The sequence below is a fragment of the Nipponia nippon genome, unplaced genomic scaffold, assembly GCF_047370975.1.
Source record: "Nipponia nippon isolate SJK-2023a ecotype South Korea unplaced genomic scaffold, ASM4737097v1 scaffold_5, whole genome shotgun sequence".
NCBI lineage: Eukaryota > Metazoa > Chordata > Aves > Pelecaniformes > Threskiornithidae > Nipponia > Nipponia nippon.
Window position 1 is genome coordinate 95,668,612 of NW_028262369.1, and position 21,128 is coordinate 95,689,739.

The window sequence follows — 21,128 nt, forward strand, 5'->3', positions numbered from 1 at the left end:
ATTTCTAGATTATTATTAGGAGGACAAAAGAAATTTTTATAAAATTACTGTTTCCTTGCATGAAATGCTTATAAGAAACTTCAAGTGAGAACAGTATAAGAGTGCCTCCAAGTGGCACCTATCTAAATTCCACTTCAAAGAAAAAGTTGAAACAGGCTTAAGGAATTAGTTTGCAAAACCAAGCTAACAAATTCTACCATTTTTTCTCTTAGCCCATTTCATTCCTCACAGCATTGTAGACACTTACGTATACCAGTTAATGGGACCTGCCACGTGTTATTAAGAAACCACAAGGGAAGGGTATTTAATCTAAATGAGTGTTCTTAGGGAAATGTCTTTACTTCCTACATTTGCAATGATCATTCTTAGATTAATTTTAATGGTTAAATTAAGCTTATTGACACAGCATGTTATGGCATCAGCCTTTCCTGGGCTGGTCTGTTTGCAGAAATTGTGTTTTCATTTGCTTTTGTGGCGCTTCCCCGCTAAAGGGTCTCATTCTCCCAGCTGGCATCTGAGCAAGGGCAAAGTGCCAACCTCTGATCCGCACCACGCATGGCTTCTCCGGTCTCTGCCGCGCATTCAGGCTCACTGCTGCCATTGATGTCCATGCAAGGAGTAAGGGTAGACTATGCAACAGGGAGACTTTTCGCCCTACAGTTGAAGGCAAATGAAGTGGAGTGACTAACTGAAAGGGAAGATCTGTGGATTCAGTAAGCTGTGATGTGGTAGTGCTGAAAAGACTGGAAGAGCCTGTATGATCACTAACACAGGATGGTGAATTTTGCAGGCATGGTCACATGCTGGAAAACCGTGGGAAAAGAGAAGTGTGTAGTCCTGTGCTCTCTGAGGTCTGGGCTTTGGGTAGACCAAAGGAGCATTTTAATATCAAACCCTTCTTGGTTTGAAACTCATTGGAACTAGAAGAAAATCTGTTCAAAACATACAAGGGAAGTACTTTTTTCCACTGTGGAAGTGAAGTTCTGGAACCGACTGTCTCAGGAGGTCGTGGAGGCAGACAGCATCAGCCTGTTCAAAAAGGGATTAGACAAATCCATGGATAACAAGTCCATGAAAATATACTGAAGGAAGGGATCAGGCAGAGATTTCTGCACTAATATCCCTAATCCAAGAAATGTGGATGTTGGAGAACACTGAGGATCATAGCAAGTTATGCAAGCTCCCAGCTGGACTAGATGGACTAAGGGTCTCACCCAGTAGGGAACTTCTTATGCCTGTAACAGAGGATTATACTCAACATGTTGAAGAGAATTGATTAGAGTGCTTTATGTATTTTTTCTCTCTACTAGAAAATTTGTAATTGCAGTCCTGAAGTTTTAGTCACCAAAGATGGAAAATCACTCATATAAAGAGGACTTTATGTGGAATTTAAGAATATCACAAAATTATGCATAGGAACAAATCTACAAGTTCCAGGAGCTTCAGGTGGATTTTTCATATAGGTCTCTGAAGTTGTGTCCTTTTTAAGTAGGAAATAACTTGATATCTGGGACAAAATCACTAAGAAACCTACTAATTTAAATAATCTTCCATGATTGACAGGTTGTAACACCCACAACTAATATGTAGCTACTTGATGGCAGACTTCACAGTTTACAGATAGATTAAAAAATCGGGAAACTGGTTCTTACTTTAGAGTGAAATAGTATAGCATAGGTTCAGCCTTCCTTTGAATAAGCAATCTGTTTAAGAGATAATCAGCTGATATACATTAGAAGAAAAACAGAAAATATAAATATATGTTGCACTCATATTGGTTTGTGTTTTTGTAGAGGTCTTTTTATAAAGACAGTAGCATTTAATGACACCTATTTTTACAAGCCTGTCTACATGTTAAAGAGTTGGGACTTAAATTTAGACATGAAATGAATAACACCAACAATACAGCCTGGGAAAACACAAGTGCAAATATCAGGTCTTTGTAGCCTGTGTCTTGATTTACCTTTGCTCTAAATGAACGATTGCACTTTTTGCTGAATGTTTTCTGTGTCTATCTTTAGACTGTTGTTTTGTAGCTTTTTAAAGATAAATCATGTTTGGCTCACATTGAGTTTTGTGTGTGAAATACCTTAGTTTCTTTTCAATAGTGATTTGCAGTTTAGTAATCCTTGGAATGGCTTTGTCAGAGGAAAGAGCTTTGTCAAAGATCAGTCTGGAGGAAACAGAAGATTTAAGAGACTAGCTAAAATAGTGGGGAAATTTGGGGAAAGCATATCTGAACAATCTATCTGAAGAAAAGAAAATGGTAAATGAGAAAAAGTACTGTCAGAATTTTCTCAGATTATATGTAGTTTATGCAGCTGGCGCATAATACTCTAGACCTTGATTCATAGGAAACTCAAAGCAAGTTGAAGATGATGGGTAGGCAGAACTGAGGTAGCAGGAGCTGAAGGTTGTTGGAAAGTGTGTATTATTTACCGCTGGCATGGAGAGTATTGCCCCAAATGGCAAGCATTTTAAAATTATTTTCATAGAAAGTGTTGATAGACTCCTATTTTTGCCCATTGACTCTCTCAGTTCTTTTAAATGCTCCTCAAAAGTAGTTTCCCTATCTTTAAACTTCACTTCTATTTTTTCTAATGTGGGGCCTTTTACTTCTCCAGGATGACTAGTGACCTGTCAACAAATAAGACTATATTATTAATATGTAATGTATTTTTCAGGAAGATATAAATATACATATGTTGCACAGTGACTGCATTCTCTATAATGAAGTGCTCAGTTTAACAAAAAAAGAAAAGAATAAGTTCCATAGCTGGTGAGCTAAGCCACCTTTTCAAAACTCATTCATAGCCACATATCAGCAGATGTGTGCATAGAGGAGAACTCAAATTATGCATAGGCATAAGCAGATGTGCAGTGAAGTAGGGATGAAACAGTTGCCTCTCAGGTTTGATGCAATAGGTATTTTGCAAGGACAACACCATTTCACTTGCTAACTGTGAAATAATATTTTACTTTTTTCTTCTCAAGCCCTCTTCAAGAAGTGTCTGCTGGTATCATCCTGTGCTCATGACACAGTGACTAGCCAGAGAATACACTGGAGCCGGAACAGTGACATAGCCAATGGTAGTGACCACAGCAATGGTTTGACATTTTAGTAAAAACCTTTAAGCGCAGTGAATCATAAGAGCTTTGGGCCAGATTCAGCACAGCTGATTTAAGATGTTATGATTTATGCCCCGGTCAGCTCTTGTCTCAGTATGTCTTGGAGGACAAGAGTCTTCTGCTGGAGTATTTTCTAATTAATGTTACTGCAGAAAGAGAGAATCTGTTGCCCAGTGGTTAGAAAACAGAGGGAATGCAGACCACCCAGGTTCAAGCATCTGGTTTGAAGCAATCAGGTGTTTGCCCTCCAACCTGCTATTGTGGAAGAGGGAAGCTCCTACTGCTTTGCTGCCCACCAATGCTGGACCTGTGAAGTAGCCACAGCCTCCTTATTCTGCTTTCTGCCAGCATATCTGCATTGCATCAATTTGATCCTCAGTTTTGTTCTCTTTATCATCTTTCAAAGAACAAAAAGTGAAGAGACTTTTGTGATGGTTACACTCCATCTCAGGCACTGAGAAGATTACTCCTCTGGCTTTTAAATCTCTTTATTTCAAAAGATTATCTGCTAACTACCTATATCTCTATAATCTTATCAAAAAGCAATTGTTCAGAAATGCTTTAGAAGGCATTAATTCAGAATTAGGTGACTCTTTGAGAACATCTCAAACTCACAAGTATATAATGAGTTTAATTTTTTTGTAGAAAATAAATCTTAGTTCATAGTTTTGTGAAAGTACTGCTCGTAGCTCTTCTGCTAGAAAATTATTAAATAGCATTGCTAGCGTGATTCAGCATTAGTCAGGAGTGTCACCATTGCCAAAAAAGTGAGTCGGGCTTTACCATGTGTTACAGTTACAGAGGAGATGGACCAGTATGCTAATTCTGAAATACCATTTAAATGTACAATAACCTGTCATTGGAGTCAGATGCATTTTATTCTCCAGGCAAATAGAAATGTAAAGATTTAGTTAAAAGTAGGAAGATATAAAGTATCCTTATAAGCAAATAATGGTCCCTTAGTATTTCACATTTTAAGACACTAGTTTCACAGCCAGATAAAGGCTAACCTCAAAGTGTTGGAAATAGCAACAGGAGATTGCCTTTCCTCCAGGTTTTCTTCAGTTAGCTGTTCTCTCAGATGAAGAATGAATGTCTGTTTCTTCTCCCAGAGGAATCAGTCCAGTGACTTGGCTTTGTCTCTACCTGGATTATTGCCCTTCTTCCATGAAGGTGAGTGGAGGTTTTACTCCAGCAGTGTCCTCAGTGAAGCTTGACTTCATCTTTCCTTGTCTGTTCAGCTCTTCTGCGTGCTCTGTGCAATGGTCCATGACTTTGGGGGTGCGTAGAAACCTGATGATTTCACTGCTTTTGCTCTCAGGAACCTCACAGGGGTGAAGTGAGTAGGTATTTCCTCTGCAATGGCGGAAAGGGGGCTCTGGCAAGGTCAGCTGTGGTTTGTGCAGAGTTTTGGAGACAGCACTGTGAGCCAGACTGGTCAATCACTTTCTCTCTTTTTATAGGAATTACTGATATTTTAAGAAATGCTCAAACCATCTTTCCAGTATTTGTCTCATGTTTCCAGGTCTGTAGAAGACAAAAGTTTCAGAAGGCATCTTCCCAAAGAGGGGAACTCCATTGTAGCAGTTCAGTTAGAAATCAGATAGTCCCACACATCCCATGCCTTCCCATATTATCTCTGGTTTACCTCAGAGTTTGTGACCATCTGCTTGTACTATTTGTGTCTATATTTATTTGTGTGTATATATTGGTGAATATATCTCACATAGCCACCTTTTCCTTAAGTGACACCCCGTGAAACGTGGCAGCAGAAGCTTCAGTTGTTGAGATGATTCTCACCCACCAGTGTGGAGGAAGAACTGGTCCTAATCTGTTGCTATAGCAATATTCAGAGGTGTGAATGTGGCTTAATAGTGTCATCTTGGAGCACTATAAATCTAAAGTAATGCCTGCCAAACTATTACATTCTGAAAATTCCATACTAAGGGAGTTAATAAAATTGATATGTGTGCAAATGGCATTTATAAGTTGCACATTACCAATAGTGTGCTCAGTTCCATTCCAATAAAAATCAGTTGCAAAACTCTCATTGACTTTATGGCGTTCAAGATGAGGCCCAACACCTAGCTGTGATTAAGTATGCGGTCTTGACAATTCAATGAAGAAAAGATAAAAAGCAATGATCTTACAGAGAAAAAGCTTCTCACCTATTTATCAACAAATGCATTCAAAATCTTCTATCATTAAATTATACATCAATAATATTATAAAACGGAACAGAATAAAAAAGCAAATGTCAAACCAAAATCTTTGATGTAAAAACTTGTGCAAGATGATGAAAAGCAAAGCCCAATATAGCTGTCTAATAAAATCTGCTAGGCGTATAAAATATATGTACCTTTTCTGTACAATGACTTTATAATTAATGCTAAATCATTTATTGTTATAATTAGCAATGGCTAAATAATTATCTTTAGCAAAATTGTGAAATATACACTTACAACACTTCTGCAGTTTCTATGCATTAGTGCTATGAGACCAAAAATTCAGTAAGGGTTTTAAAAACACGTTCATCCCATGTCAGTTGTAAGACAAATGCAAGTTACTTTAATTGTTTAGAAACCAGTGACATTATGGGCTACTGTTGTGGAAGAGGGACAATATTAAAGGCGCAATGCATTAGACTGCCATGTCTCTGGGGTCTGCTTCTAATTATTTATAAATAGATCTATTTCCAGAGAGCCCAACCAAGCAGCAAGTATGGGAATTACTTGGGGTTTGTTTTTTCTTTTTTTTTAAATATGATATGCTATCTCATTTATTCTATTCACGTAATATCAGTGTAATTCTGTAGACCTTAGTGGAATTGCTTGTGCATAGTTTTTGAGTAGGAGAACCCTGTTATGGTATTTTTTCATAAATAATGGATGTAACTCCTTGTTAGTCTCTTGAGTAACGTTTGTCTGTATGGGGCAGGATTTCTGAAGTTAATACTCTGTAATTAAGATGCTCCAATGTTAGTTTTCCCTCTTTATAAAGTTGCTGGTACTCACCAGTCTGTCCCCAGCGCAGTTCTGTCAAGGTATACCAGGGTATGCTAAGACACTGTGGGTAGATGGTGAATAGCTGGAATTAATGACTGCTTTCTAAACTGTAGCTTTATGGGTAGAAAAAGTTCTTTGTGTTATTTCACAGCGTGCTCAGTCATATGTTTCCACACAGTAAATACTGATCTATCACCAGCCAAATCTTGCAGATACATGGCTAGTTATTTTATTTCAAGAATCCAAGCAAATACAATTTTATCCCTTTCTGTAAAGCAGTCTACCCCACCCTGCGACTTACCTGTTAAACTACCAACACATTTATTATGTGTCCAGGTCATTCTTTATTGCAGCAATCAAACTCTTTAAAAAAAAAAAAGTTGTAAGACTGAAATATTCTGAACAGATACTTTTTTAATTATATGAACCTGATCTTGTCTTTTAAAATTGTATATCAGTGTGTCATGGTTACTTTGCAGCATTTGCTTTTCAGGGGATAGAAATTGAGGACGTGACGATTCTTGCAGTGGAAAATGAATCCAGAAAAGAACAGCACAAGGGGCAGAAATACTGTGACCACCAGTCCTTCACCAGGGAGGTCCAGGGTCACTGGAGTGATGGTGTCTGTGGCAGAGAGTGACTTCTCAGAAAACCTTGAGAGATTTTGCGGCAATTTCAGCAGGAATTCTCTGCCAGGTAGTATGGTTTAGTTTATGCTACAAAGTTCACCTGAGAAATAAAAAATAGCACAGATTTGCTTTCACTTTGTTTTTCTTTCTCGTACTCTTTCTTCTTAGCTAAGCATGAAGCTAAGCCTCCCTTTGTTTCTGACAGAGGGGTTGGAGCTGGTTTCCAGCAATTATTCAGAAGTAAAGCAGATCAGCATAGCAAAGTTAAAGCAATAAAAATAACAGCACAGACAGGAAAAATATTGCATGATGGATTCTGATCTCCTGTGTTTCAGCATTAATCACAGTATTGATTTTTAACAGGGATGACTACAGCATACTGACTGTAGTTGCTTTTTGTCCTTCTTATTTTACTGCTGCTGATTAGTGTCTGCCCTTCTATGTCCAGTGCAGAACCATCCTCTGGAGAGAGCACTTTCACAAATACTCTTTTTTTCCTTATTAAAATAATTACTTGAAGAGATTAGACATAACTGCAGTTGAATCATCTTATGTTCTTATTGGATTATTATGGAAAATTAAGATATATATATATATATTCTGATTTTCCTAAGAGGCCTGTTGTACTGTATGCCCATAAACTATAGATGATTTCAGTTCAAACCATTTTGAAAACAATCTTGCAGGAAAATATGAGGTTGTGACATAGGTACTCCACAAAAGTGAGAAAGCTGCATGAGAAAAGCAATGTACCAACTGTTCTGAAGGTGAAATGAATACCTGGAGCCAATGAAGTGAATAAATATTTCTTTCTGATTAGCATACTCCACAGTAAAAATATTTGAGTTACTCTATTGTATTGGACACTTAATTTTTATTTCTGTGCAGTGAATTAAATCTTGTATTAGCAACATGGTCATAATTGTCTTCCTTTGACATGTAGATATGCAAATGTACATGTACAGCATGATCATGCATATCTCCCAGCATATCACAACATTCCTTCCCTTTGGTGTCCTGTTAATCTGCCCCTCTACAACTACATCTTTGCACAGGCTATTTTCCCATGAAAGGAATACTTTTCTTCCTCTCAGCAGCAAAGTCACTTTTCTGTTTGTTCATGATCCTTGTTAACTTTTTTATCCAAAGCTCTTTCTAGGAAATATCAGTCTCAATTATTGCTGACTTCAGTGGTGCTGCTCAGAAACTAGATTGTTCAAAAACTTTATACTTAAGCTGTAGCTGAATTATCAGATACTGTTATTCAAAGGTTTAGTTGCATCTTTACCTCTACCCCCCAATATTTCTCCATTCCCTGCACCTTCTTGCTTTTTGACAATACAGGTATTTGCTGACCCAGCTCAGCAGACCCTTTAGGTATGGGTGTCACAAATCAGGTGCTGAAGGCTGGGGGATGCAGGACATAGTCTTTCAATGGCAGCACCAGCTTAAACTGAGTGCAAAGCTATGGTGTTGCAGGCATGAGAGGTTTCTGTGAAAGAGTGACTTACTGATGTACATCACAGTAAGTTTGTGTAAAAAACTTACTTAAATGCAAAAAAGAACTGGGAGAAGATTGCTGCTTGCCTGCAGAGACTGTGTATTGGTGGTAATTGGGAGAGCTGAGAGGGTGCACGCAGCCATGCTGTGGCTAACAGCGTAGTTCTGCTGCAGCTACCTTGTCTTTCAATGTTTACACCTCTATTTAGCATAGAAGATGACTATGAATGTGATAGTTCTGCATAAACTACTAAAATTTCATGTCCTTTACTATAAGAATGACTGCGACTGACCAGTGCAATGTATTTTATCATTATTAAGTCTGCCCATCTTTGTTAGTTCTTCTGCGGCCCAGCCACCATTCTAAATATTCCTGAAAATGTGTCTTGGCTTCCCTGGACTGGTACTTTAACTTCAGGAAAACTACTTTTTTCTTGAACTAATGTGCAATTCTCATTTAATCAGGGGTGGCTGGGTTTGACTTGTAACCTCTTGAATGCAGTAAAATCACTGGAGTAATGCTTAATGACACACAGGGCTGAAAATATATTTTAAGATTTGCAGGGCTGTTACTTTCTCAATTTCAAATTTATCAGACAATTAAAATAATTAAATACTCAGTCTCCGTTTAACTTAACAGAGATGTTGGGCCTACTTAACAAACTTTATTAAGCTCATGGGTCAAAATTAATTTGTTAAAACTACTTAATGCAAGAGATATTGTCCTGTATTACATCTATTTAATGCTAGTCTACAAAGAAGCCACATACCAGATTTTTAATTCAATGCTTACCAGTCTTTAGAACATTGTTTCAATCCATTTTGCTGAGTAAATTTGACTGTGGCAAAATCAAATAACAAAGACAAATTAGTTGCATCTTCTGTTAATCATTGATTATAAATTAGACATGCTAGCTCAACTGAAATGTCTCTGAGGATGTGAATATTAGAGTTAATTGTTTAATTTAGAAAAGAGCTAGAAAGTTTGTTTCCATTTGTACTGGTTGTAATCCTTCGAGATTAACGTATTTGGACTGTCTCTTTACTGAAGTGACACTGTCTTTCAAATACTGACTCTTAGATGGACCACTGTTTAGAGAGCAACTGATACCTGGACAGCCAATGTATTTGTTTCACTGTAATGTTGACTCTCATTTGCTGGTGTATTTTCCATGATCATGCTTCTTGCATGGAAAGATTACACAGTTTATCAATATTTGTAGAGTGTTTAATAGGACCTGATTGAAGCAATTAAGTAAAAGCTTAAGTCCAATTAAGTCAAATATATTAAAATCAAGCTTTTGCTTAAGAAGTTTGCTGGGAAAGCAGAATGACCAAGAAGCCATCAGCAGACACAAAAATGCTTAAGCTTAAATACTGTTTAAAGACATTCCAATCATTTATTTCAACCACCTTAAAAGTTTTGTATAGGAAAACAATCCTTTAATTTTCTGTCAGTATAATGCCTAGCACAATGGAAGTCAGGTTCTTGGCTCATAGTCCTGGGTGCTACTGTGTTATAAATAATGACATGATTTCCTTAGTTCCTTCTTCAAAGGCTTTGAGTCAGACTTGCTCCAATCTGCTTATTACTAATGGAAGGCAATAGGGCTCTTAGAAACACTACTGGATGCATGCTGAGCATTCATCCTTAATATTTTAATGACAGGAGTGATAGTCAGCTATGAAAAACAAAACTGTGAAGAGACTTTAATGCAAAGATATGGTCATGACTTTGACTCGAAAGCTCAGTCAGGGAAAGCAGAGAGAGATGTGCATCAAAATGAGGACTATCACCAATTCAGTGGCTAACTCTTGGAGCAGGCCTTTCCCTTACGACTTTATATGAGAAAATTCTCTGAGGAATGTTATTAAAAGCAGTTAGCTCTGTGAATCCCAGAGGAATAGTGTAAAAAAAAAAAAGTTGTAGAGCTCAGAAAGGAGAACAGGCTGCAGCAAGGATCAAGAATATTATTTAAATGAACTTTAACCCTTGGTAAATAGCAAAGTTTTCCGCTTCCCTTCTGCTATTTATGACAATGTTTAAATGGGTGTACACTGTACATAGACATGTCATCTGAGTGTGCCGGCCTGCCAAGAGGCATCGTTTCTAACTTTTGACAAGTCACATCTCTATAAATGCCATATATTCTTTAAACAGCAGTATAATTAGGACAAAGAACACTTGGAGCATCATTTATTCTAATGTACAGCTTCAGGCATATGCCATCCATTAAACCTGGAGGAGGCGTTCTGCTTTTTGTGAAATGCAACAAACCAGTGGATTTCACAAAAGCAATTCTAGTATTTGATTGACATAACATTTAGGATTTTTCCAATTATTTTTCTGTTTTGCAAAATACAGCTTTGGTTTTAGAAGTGCATCTTAGACTCAGCATACAAAAAGACAAACATTGAAACTAATGAAATATGTTTTGGATCAGTTATATGTGTTTTCACAAGGCAAGGGGGAACAGGACCCCAGGGAGGGTGGACTGTGGTTGGGAGCAGGGAGTGGGCTGCTCCGCTGGAGCCAGGAGCTGCAGGTGACAGCAAGGCCAGCTGCGATCAATAGCCTTCTATAAAAAATGCTGATATTGAGGTTTCTATGCAGAAAGCATTTAAGTGCATTATTTAAATGCTTTCATGCTTTCAGTAGATGCTTAAACTCAGAGTAAAGTAAGTACATGTTTAACTCCATGCACAGATGCTTTCCTGAGCTGGTGCCTAAACCTGAGGAGGAAAAAAATTAAACAGTGCTTCTAATGGCAAAAAATGGTCTTAATGAAATCAATATAAGCATTTATCTTGCCATTTCAAATTAGTATAATGATCAGAATGAACAAGCAAGTTTAGAAACTGTAACCTATCAGTGCAATGATAAATTGGACAGGCTTTGGAATATCTGGTCAGCCTTCCTGGTGATTTATGAATGTCAGAGGCTTAACTGAAAAAAATTGGTTGAGTCTTTCTGTCTCGCTGTCTGTGTTTGCTGTGCTTTCTGTTTTAAAATAACCTGTGTGAGTATTTGTATCAGTATTATAGAGCATTGAACTAAATACAGGGATAAATCTATGTTGATATAATTTACCTCCATTTTTGGTTACTTTCCATGTAAGTTTGTCTAACTCAAAACCCCATAAAGCCTTGCTACTGGAATACATACATGTTGTATCACACTAATTTTGTCCTACAGGTATACTTCTTGGAATGTACATTTCACTTTGTTAATCTAAGCACATCTAACAACAACAGAAGTATATCTATCAAAACACGTATACATGGTATTAAAAAAAAGTAAATGAAAAATGACACTGCAGTTAGCTGCACCTCCTCCAGTATATGTGCTACCAGCCTCAAACACAAAATTGGATAAGCTGGATTTTGGATACCTTCCACTCAATTTATTTTGTATCTCTGCATTTCTGATAGTGAATATCCTCATTTCTGAGCATTAGTCAAGATTTAGTCAAAGAACCCAAAGGTTTGATGCTGCTGTTTCCTTGCATACAGCCGTTCTCTTAACTTCTGGAGGAATCTTTCGATGGCAGTATGCACTCCATCCTAGTATTTCTTGCATAAAATTTTAATATGATGTTAAGCAACATGTAAATTAATTCAAACTACCATGCCATATATAGCAATAGAGTGCAAAATATTAGACACAGCACTTAAACTAGATTATCTCTTTATGAACCTTGAGAAGGTGGATTTTTTTTTTTAATTTTAAACTTGGTATCAGAGAGGGGTTAGTTGGGGTTATTTTCACCTGTTGTAAAATCAGACTAGTTAATAGTCCTCTGTCTAGATTGTAAAATGTCAGTAGAATAGTGCTGAACTCTGGAATGAAAAAGTACATAATTACAGCTGTGTGGCATTTTAGTCATTGCAATGTAGATATTGCAAAATCAACATCAAAATGGGGGCTAAATCTGGTGGCAGTATATTTTCTTTCCTACTTCTTAAATTTTGAGGATTTTACATAAACCTTGTATTCCTTTTTAAATATTACTAGTAAACTAATATACTCTGCCACACTGGCACTTATCATGAACTGAGATTATTTCTGTAGTCTCCTGAAGACTGGCCTCATATAATCATGCCACACCATAACAGGTCTGCATAAAAATGTGTCATTCTCATTTTTCTGTGCAAAGTTTAAGCTGATCCCCTCCCTCCTCAGTAAATTAGACACTAAAGCCTTCGGGAAATCAAACTGAATAATCAACCACTTAATAAAAAATGCATCATGGTACGTCAGCCTATGTTATGAACTTGGAAAAAAAGGCAGTATAAAAATGCTCAGACAATAATGATTTTCATGAATATAAACATTAATGTTAACTTCAGCCTCATTGTACTACTTCTGAGATGTTTAAACCCTTTCACCAGATTAAGTTTTCATCAAACCTTTTTGACAAACAGTACTTCATTAAAAAAACCCACAAGTTGATAAATGATTATGAATGAACAGATTATGAATATGGAGTGAAATTAGGTCATGTCAAAGATATCTGTACCATGCACATTTGTAAATATTATCACAATTCCGTCACTGTTAGGTCCCACTGAACAAGGTGACTCCAGATCTTCTTCTGCCCACTTGCAATCCTTTCTCTTAAACCAGATAAAAAGCAAGACATAATCTTGCAAAAGGCTTTTTACCTTACTTTTCAACAGAGGAGTCTCTCTGTATTTCTTCCAGAAATGAAGAGGACAAAGTATTTAGAGTTTTAGATAGTGATTTATGAAAAAAAATTATTCAGTTTGCTTTGGCGATGAAAAATGCAACTTAAGTCATTGAAAATGGCACAGTACACTTTTCAATGATAGAAATTTCATGTTATACATATGTTTTATATAAGTCTCCTTAAACTATCCCTCCTTAGTATCAGTTTATTTTAAGGTTTTGACTTCATTTCTCATTATTTTGGACTGTTTATGAAAGGATTGCAACCTTATCCAGTATGTAGCATATACATATATGTATAATTTAGATATATATGGTCTTTAGAGCATTGAAATATACAGAACAGTCACTTGAGCAACAATAAATTTATCTTTATATTTGCAAAGTAAATATTGTAGTTTTATAATATTTTCCTTTTATGTAATACTTTTCTGAAGCATAAATAGCTCACTCTCCCTAACAGGAAATGGCTGAAAATATTTCTAACAAAAGAAACCATGATGATGATGCTTTGGGACAGTGTGAGAAATCGCTACGGAATTTACACATTTTATATCCTGTATATGACATTTACATCCAGCCCATCTCATGGTGGCCCATAGCCTTTGCTGATCTGGGGATAACAACAGTGACAAGTAACAAGGCCTTTTAATTTGCCTTTTCATTTCCAGTATTCAATGGTGATGGCCAGCCTTAAAAAAACAAAAAAAAAAGGTTATATATGACCCATGTGTTAGAAGGTCATTTTCCTCCTTAATGTAAGGTTTAATTTTCCCATGTTTAGTCAAGCCAAGTTCTCAAAGCTGTCCATGGAAGCTTACTCCTAGTGAGTATCTAAGTTGCAGTGAATATGCCTATGTAAAATATTCAATCTTGCATTAACTTTAATGTAGTATTTTATAGTAAAGTTTTTTACAGGACATTGTTTAGTTAATGTGATAAAACATTAAGTTAATACTCTGCTCTTCAAAATTTATTTTACAACTGGTTTTTGTTTTTTTTAAAAAAAGTCACTTTTCAGGGACAAAGTCATACAGAACTTGAAGTGCCTGGCTTGGCAAGCACATTTAAGATGCCAGCAAATGACTGGTGGTAAATGTTGCTCAGAAAATACCTATTTTACAAGGAAAAGGAAAAGTACAAGTATAAAAGTTGTTTTTTTAATACATTGTTTGTTGTACCTAGCAGCACTTTAAGATGTCTGTGAAGCAACCCGTTATAACGCTAACACCAATGACAATCTGAAGTGAACGGGTACGCCATAAAAGTACTAATAAAGTTCCCCTATATTCATTAATGTACCTTGTAATAGACCAGTTAGAAGACAATTTGTTCTTTCTTTCATGCAAATAGTTCTATTAATGGACCAAAGAGAAAGATGAAAATTTAAAAGGTACACTAAAACACTCTGATGAATATATGGGCTGAGCAGTGTTTCTGTGGCTGAGATATTGAGGGAAAATAGAACACTAATGTTCTCAGTACTACCATTGCTATGAATCAGTTCAGCCTTCGGTCTGGACTGTTTTAGGTATTTAGCAAAAAGGTTATGTTGCTAAAAAAAAAAAATTATTTCCACTGTTACTCTATAGCCACACAAACGATTTGAGGATTAATACGAACCAAATACATATATAGTGCAAATGGGTCTTAACTTCATTCAGTTCAATAAACTTGTGTGAACTTGGAAGAACGTAGGGTTTGACACTATCTCTTGTTGTTGACTTGAGGAGGTGTTCACCACATATTTTAGATTCTTTAGGCATTTAGCTTAGGTATTTAACTGTCCAAAGCTAGGAGCTTGAGTAGGCACTATAGGAAAGACAGGTGCCTGCAGATAGTGATTCAAAATACCTTCATGAGATACCAGAAGTTAAACTGTATGCAGAAGAGCCTGTGGTTACAGGTTTCAGAAGTGTGATAGTTGACAGGGAATATTCCAGTGTCTAACCCAGCAAATCATTGAAGCTTTTACATATCTTTGAATATAATTTTGAAGTACTCATTCTGAGTCTTCCCGTTGTGAAAAGGAAGCTTATTGCAGAAGTTATATCTGTGTTTTGTATATTAACATACACCCCAATCTGGAAATGGATTTGTATACATAATTTTAAGCTCATCAGATTTAATAGAACTATTTGTATAATTAAAATTCAGCACTGGCTTTATTATCTAGCTAAATCAGTATTAAATGAATCAAAGTCTAGGTTCTTACTGACTGTAGGTAAGTTTGGATCAGGGCCTATACTGCTGTCATCACTCAAACTTCTTGAAAGGTTTTGAGAGTATCACTAAACATAGAAATTAAATAAGAATAACTTTGTGCTTAGCGGTATTATGTATTTTGAGAGTCATCAACTCATCAGGATGTGCCATTATGGGAAGGAACCTTTCACAGCTAAAGCTCTCAAACTGTTATAGAATTGGGCGGTCTGATACCGAAAACCCGCAAAAAAAAGTTGTGCAGTAAACTAAACTGTTTTGCGTTGGGATTTCCTTCCAAGGGATAAATAGAGAAGCACTGGTGGCTCTATGAAGGAGCTGTATCATCTGTTTATTCTCTAAAAGGCCTTGATGCAGTTCAGTATCTCGGGAATCGCTTTGGAAGTTTAGTACTCGGTGATCTCAAACTACCTGCAGAAATAACACACCCCCCCCACCCAGCATTCCAATTTTCTCATTTTTTTTTATATCATTATGTCTTTTGAAGCTTGGTGGAGGCTCTGGGAGAGTTGTCTTCTGCAGGCCTTCAGGAAGGAACTCCTCCTCTGAGGGCTGAGCTTTTCTTCTGCATTTGCATTTCAATGATATGTTCAGAGCTACAGTGACACCTTTTCTCCATCAGCCCTTGTAGAATGTAAAACAATCTACTAGGAAAAAGCAAACAAGCTTTTTACCTTTTTCATAATTATTAGATGCTTTGCCCTAGAAAGAAAAGCCCTATGGAGAGATTATCACTTTCTATTATATCTGATGGTTCTTAGAGTGATTTCTGTAGATTCTTATTACAGTTTCATAGTGTCCTATTGATTTTGTTTCTCTTAAGGGCTTTCACACCAAAAGATTGTATATAATATAAAGGACAATAAAAGAAATTGCTAAGCACTAAGGATTATTATTATCTGTGTTTACTGTTGTACCAACTATATGGGGGAAAAAAAAAAAAGCTGAGGCAGTGTACTTATGACTACTGGGATTTGTAGTTTGTCCTGTATAAATGTATGCTGACCTCCAACTGTCTGAGATGGTAAAATCAATAATAAGAAATCCACCCACCATTCATTATACTGAAATTGTTATGTAGGATATATATTAAGAGAGAACATTTCATCTACAGAGTGTTACATATCTGCACTTTTTTGAAAGCACCTATCATATCTGTGTGAATATTATATTACTCTGGCATAATAGCATTGCACTGGCAATCCAAATTCAGTATTTTTTTTTTCTTACAGGCTATATTTATGGCCAAAATAGCCACAATTTTCTTCACATAAAATATGAAGTGTAATCTAATCTTTCTCTTCCCGACAGGATATTGTAATTCTCTTCAGTCTTCAGCCATTCTTTAAAATGACTCACAATGGAATTTTGGAAAAAATATAATAATTTCTTTTAAAAATAAAACTGATGAATGATTTCTCTGTTATGAAAGTAATTGTACAATCGTAACAAATATTACTGCCACTCCTTCAAACTTTTTTTTAATTGCGTGAGTAATTTTTACTCAAGTAAGGTATCTCATTGAATGTGGATTAGCATCAGTCTTGGATGCAATAGAGATGATTTTGTGCTTCTTGTGCAACACAATCTTGTTGGATAAGAAATCCCTGAAAACTCTTTCCATTATTATATGGTATTGATGAAACTTAAACTTTCCCGATGTCACATGAATTTACAGACTTGAATGTGGTACCATTGACTCATCAATAGAACTCAGGTTGACATCAGTGACGCCAAGAAAAAAGCCTGTTACAGGAGTTTGGATTCTGAAAATTGATGAATGCCTACAATTTTAAATAAGACCAGTGGATGTCCTCCACAGATACAGCATCTATAGTAATCATGCAATGACCAAATAAACCAAAATAAGCAGATATTTTTGAAAATGTTGTTCTTAGTAGGTACCAAAGTTTGTGACAATATTCCCTTGGGTGTCATATGAAAACCTCATTAAATTTTATTATGATTCGTGTGGCTTTGCAACTTTCACGCAGCTAAGAAATGGAATGTACAATGCAATTAAATAACACACTGAAATACTAGAAAAAGAACAATATGTTATTTTAACTAAAAGAAAGCACTGCATTTATCTACAAACTACAAAATTTAAACCCTTGTGGTTTTTAATAAACATTATAATGTACACAAAATTTGCTTTTTCAGTTCCCCAGAAAAGGAACTGCAGATAATTTAGTTTCAGACTTCGGTATCCAGGAGAATAAAGAAAAAAGCAGAGTGGAGTAATATAAAAATGACCTCATTTACCGAGATAGAAATGCACTGTTTAGCTTTTGATATAAAGAATCTCCTCCTTCTTTCAAATGAGGACATATTTTTCATTTCCAGGTTTATAAAGACAGGAAAGTAAGGAGTGGGCAGAAAATTCAGATATTACATAACAGAAAAAAATAACAGTTTTGTAAAAAGAGCTCCTGATCAAAAAGTTTAATTCAGTTTGGAATATTTTCTCAAAAAATATTATTGTACTTGGATTATTAGTTTTTGAGGGCCTCATTGTATCTATAACTAAGGCATAATTCAGTTCAAGAATCAGAGGCATCAAGATGATGTTGCCATAGATTATACTTGTTTTCTTCATTTCTCTCTCTTTTTTTTTTTAATTGGGTAATGGAATATATGTTATAACCAAACTGGTATAAAAGGTCAGAGCATGAATTAGTCTCTTCTTGGGACACTTTACTATGTGTCCTTGCAGCTTTTAAGGACATTTCCGCTATGTTTAAAGAAATGGAGTGCAAACCTGGGCATCGACCATTTATTTTCAGTTGAATCTGCCTTCTTGATTTGTCCTCCATGACACAACAGGAAACCCAGGCAGCCGTTAGCCTACAAAGGAACTCTGATAAATAATGTTTGCTGAATTTACTTCTTGTAAGCGGGCAGTGTGTAATGAATAAACTGTACGGAAAGGGAAACCTTTAGAAATAAAGATTAAAATATGGCCTAAGGTTAATGATATATTATCCAAAGTTTCTTGTCTTCTACTAAGGCATATCTTGGCTTACATACACTGTAGTTATTGAAATTATAATAGAAGAAAATATTTTGGTGAAGGAATTATTGCCAATATTTAAATTTAGAAAGAATGTGAAGTATAACATGCAATTTAAAACTCATTAAAATTATCTTAGTAGTTATTTCTTTTACAAAAGGATTTGGACTGGCTTAATTATATCATGACCAAACGCAGAGAGGCCAATGCAATGTTTTGCTGATATTGTCCTTTACAGTCATATTGTAAGTCTTGACTTCTGCTGCTCTGTATTCATCCTCTCTTTTTTACTTTGAATCGTTGTCTTCGTTTGTGTATGTAAAAATGTCTGTACATAAGAACAGACTCATGATTACTACGATCCTTTGTAGGAAAGAGTTCTGAGAAAGGCAATACATTTTTATTTATTGATGTATTATTCACGACGAGTGCTTCTTCCCATATAAAGACCCACATGGCCTGATGAAATTTGGCCCATGACTTGCATCCGAGCCCCTTCTTGTGGATTGGGGTAATATGGGGAATTCTGTGAGTATCAGAAGGACTTTGCATTCTCATTAATGAGTTTTATTCTATCACCTCAGTTAAAAAAGAAAGGTGAAAGAGAAGCATGCAGTCTTGTGGTGTTTCTGTAAATGCTGGTTCTTTGGTGTGAGGAATACAAATATGGCTTGAGCTTGATGGCCAGTACAGGTTTCTGGAGAAGCTGAGGTCGAGGGTGGAGCCAGGAATTCAGCCTGGTTTGTCTGCCTGCTCTTGCCATAGCAAGTTAGAGCTAAAGAGCTTAAAAATTTTAAGGTGTCAAAATCTTTTCATTTTGGTACCCATCTTGTTATTCAAAAAGTATCCAAATCTTAAACCTAAGAATAAAACAGGTTAAAAAGAGTGGGAAAAAGATGAGCTATACGTCTGCTTTTACATACAACCCAACCAACACTGATGAATCACTGTGGAAGTCTTGTAATTTTCTGCTAAGCAATAAATTATTACCTTAGCCTTCACTGGAAATGAAGAAGAAGTTAGCTAAAAGTGTTTGAGAAAAATAATACCTCCTACCTTTTTGCTGCATAATAATAGACATAGCTATCTTAGATGAGTCATGCTACCATTGGTCATGGTGGGAACTGAAGAAGCAGCATCAATTCTGTATGGAATTTAAAATAAAGCAACTCCAAATATTCTAAATAAATATGTTTGTTCCCCCCATTTGGAAATATTTTCAGATATTCTTTTAAAAGTAAGTATTTGACAAGAGATTCAAACTGCATGAATAAGAAACGCATCATAATAAAATGTCATTATATTTGAAATCTCAATGGAAAAGAGAAAATAATGCTGTTATTATTCAGACTTAAGTTTAGAAAAATAAAACTTGGGAAAGTGAAATAACCTACCACTAGAAGTGGTAATGTGTGGTTGGTTCAGAAGCCCATGAAAAATTTCCATAGTAACTTTAAATACTTGTGAATTACTTGTTTGCTGTGCAAATAAATATTGTTTTATCATTACGTTATGATATTACAGGGAAGGTTTTCTTTGCTACCATTTTAAAGTTTTGCAAAAAAATCATTTTTTGGCAAAATTTTACCATCATGGCTGAAGTCTTTTTATTGGTGATTTAATTCTCCTTCTTCCATGTCTCCTTCCCCCATTTTTATTTCTCTCCCTCTACATTTATACATCTATTTAAAAAAAAGAGAAAATAGAAAGAACAAAAGAGAAAATGGAAGAACCAATAGCTCAAACTTCTCACTTTCTAAAAGTAATACTACTACTTTCTAAAAGTAATAAAAGAGGTAGAGGAGGCTTTGGGAGCCCTACATTGTAGAAGAGCTCTGTGGCATAGATGGAAGGACAGAGGGAAACGGGTTTGACTAGCTCTGAAAGCAACCTCATCCAGTTTCCAACAAATTCAGTGAAAAATAGAATATTTTTTTCACATAGTTGAAGTCATCAACACTAAAGGTGATAAGAAAAAAAGAAGAAAAAAAAAGGCGGCGCTGACTTCAATGATAGAAGAATTAAGCCCTTGATCTTAACTTTCAGAGTCTTGCCCTGAATGACTGAAGAAAATCCAGTGTCAGATGTAGACAGATCCCTATCCTCAGTTGGTGCTTTGCAACACTGACAGCCTGTTTGGGATCTGGCCTTCTGAGCATAATTAAAATTTTGTAAGACTAACAAAAGGGCATTAGACTGTGATACTGAAAAAGTTTAAAAGTGTTTAAAGAAGGCATCAAAGTGTATATTGCAGGCTTTAAATAATTTTAACATTGTCAGGTACGTGCAATTGAACAACAAAATGTGTAGAAGCTCAAAAATATCTTGGTTTGTGATTTTGTGCACAGGTATATTGGAAAAGCAATGTGTGTTGTCCTCTATTATTAAGAACCTTGATGATTACAAGGTAACTTCTACGTGATACAAAAATTTGTGTAAAGACTGAGTTCAATTATTATTCAGCACATTGACCAAGCATTACCAAAGAAAAAAAAAAAAAACTAAGCAAACCATATTGAACATCTGTCTCAAAAATGTTTCAATCAATAGTAAAAGTAAACTTTATTTGACTTGTAGTCACAGTCTAATTCCATTCCCAGATTTTCCACAGGCTACGTAATTACAATTACCCAGTGATTAATGCTTTAACTAATAAGAATTTTGTTGAGGAACTGAATATACCAAACTTTCCCCAAATCATGGGAAAAGGCAGGTTAAAGGGGTATTTCACGTGCACAGCTACAGACAGATCTACAGCAGAAAATGGGTTATTATTTATCACTTCTGATATTTTTCTTACATTTGATTTATGACTTTATAGTTTACAATTTTAGTTTATTAGGTTTTTTTAAATCTTCATGTGCATAGACAAAATTATTTTCTCATTTTCTGGGAGTAAAAACACAGGCAATTCTATCTTGAGCTGATGGCAGAAGGAA

At 35.7% G+C, this 21,128-nt stretch overlaps 1 long non-coding RNA gene across 3 annotated transcripts in view; it reads left to right on the forward strand.

Annotated features, from left to right (window-relative positions):
• Positions 1–7,568, forward strand: part of LOC148052394 (uncharacterized) — a 48,939-nt gene extending 41,371 nt beyond the window's left edge. For 2 of the 3 annotated variants that reach the window (XR_015699179.1, XR_015699181.1), the window contains 3 exons: positions 4,184–4,302; positions 6,628–6,830; positions 7,450–7,568. This is a non-coding gene — a long non-coding RNA (uncharacterized LOC148052394). Of the gene's footprint in view, positions 1–4,183; positions 4,303–6,613; positions 6,831–7,449 lie in introns of all 3 variants that reach the window. The other variant, XR_015699180.1, reaches the window with a different exon arrangement.
• The last annotated feature ends 13,560 nt before the right edge of the window (positions 7,569–21,128 follow it).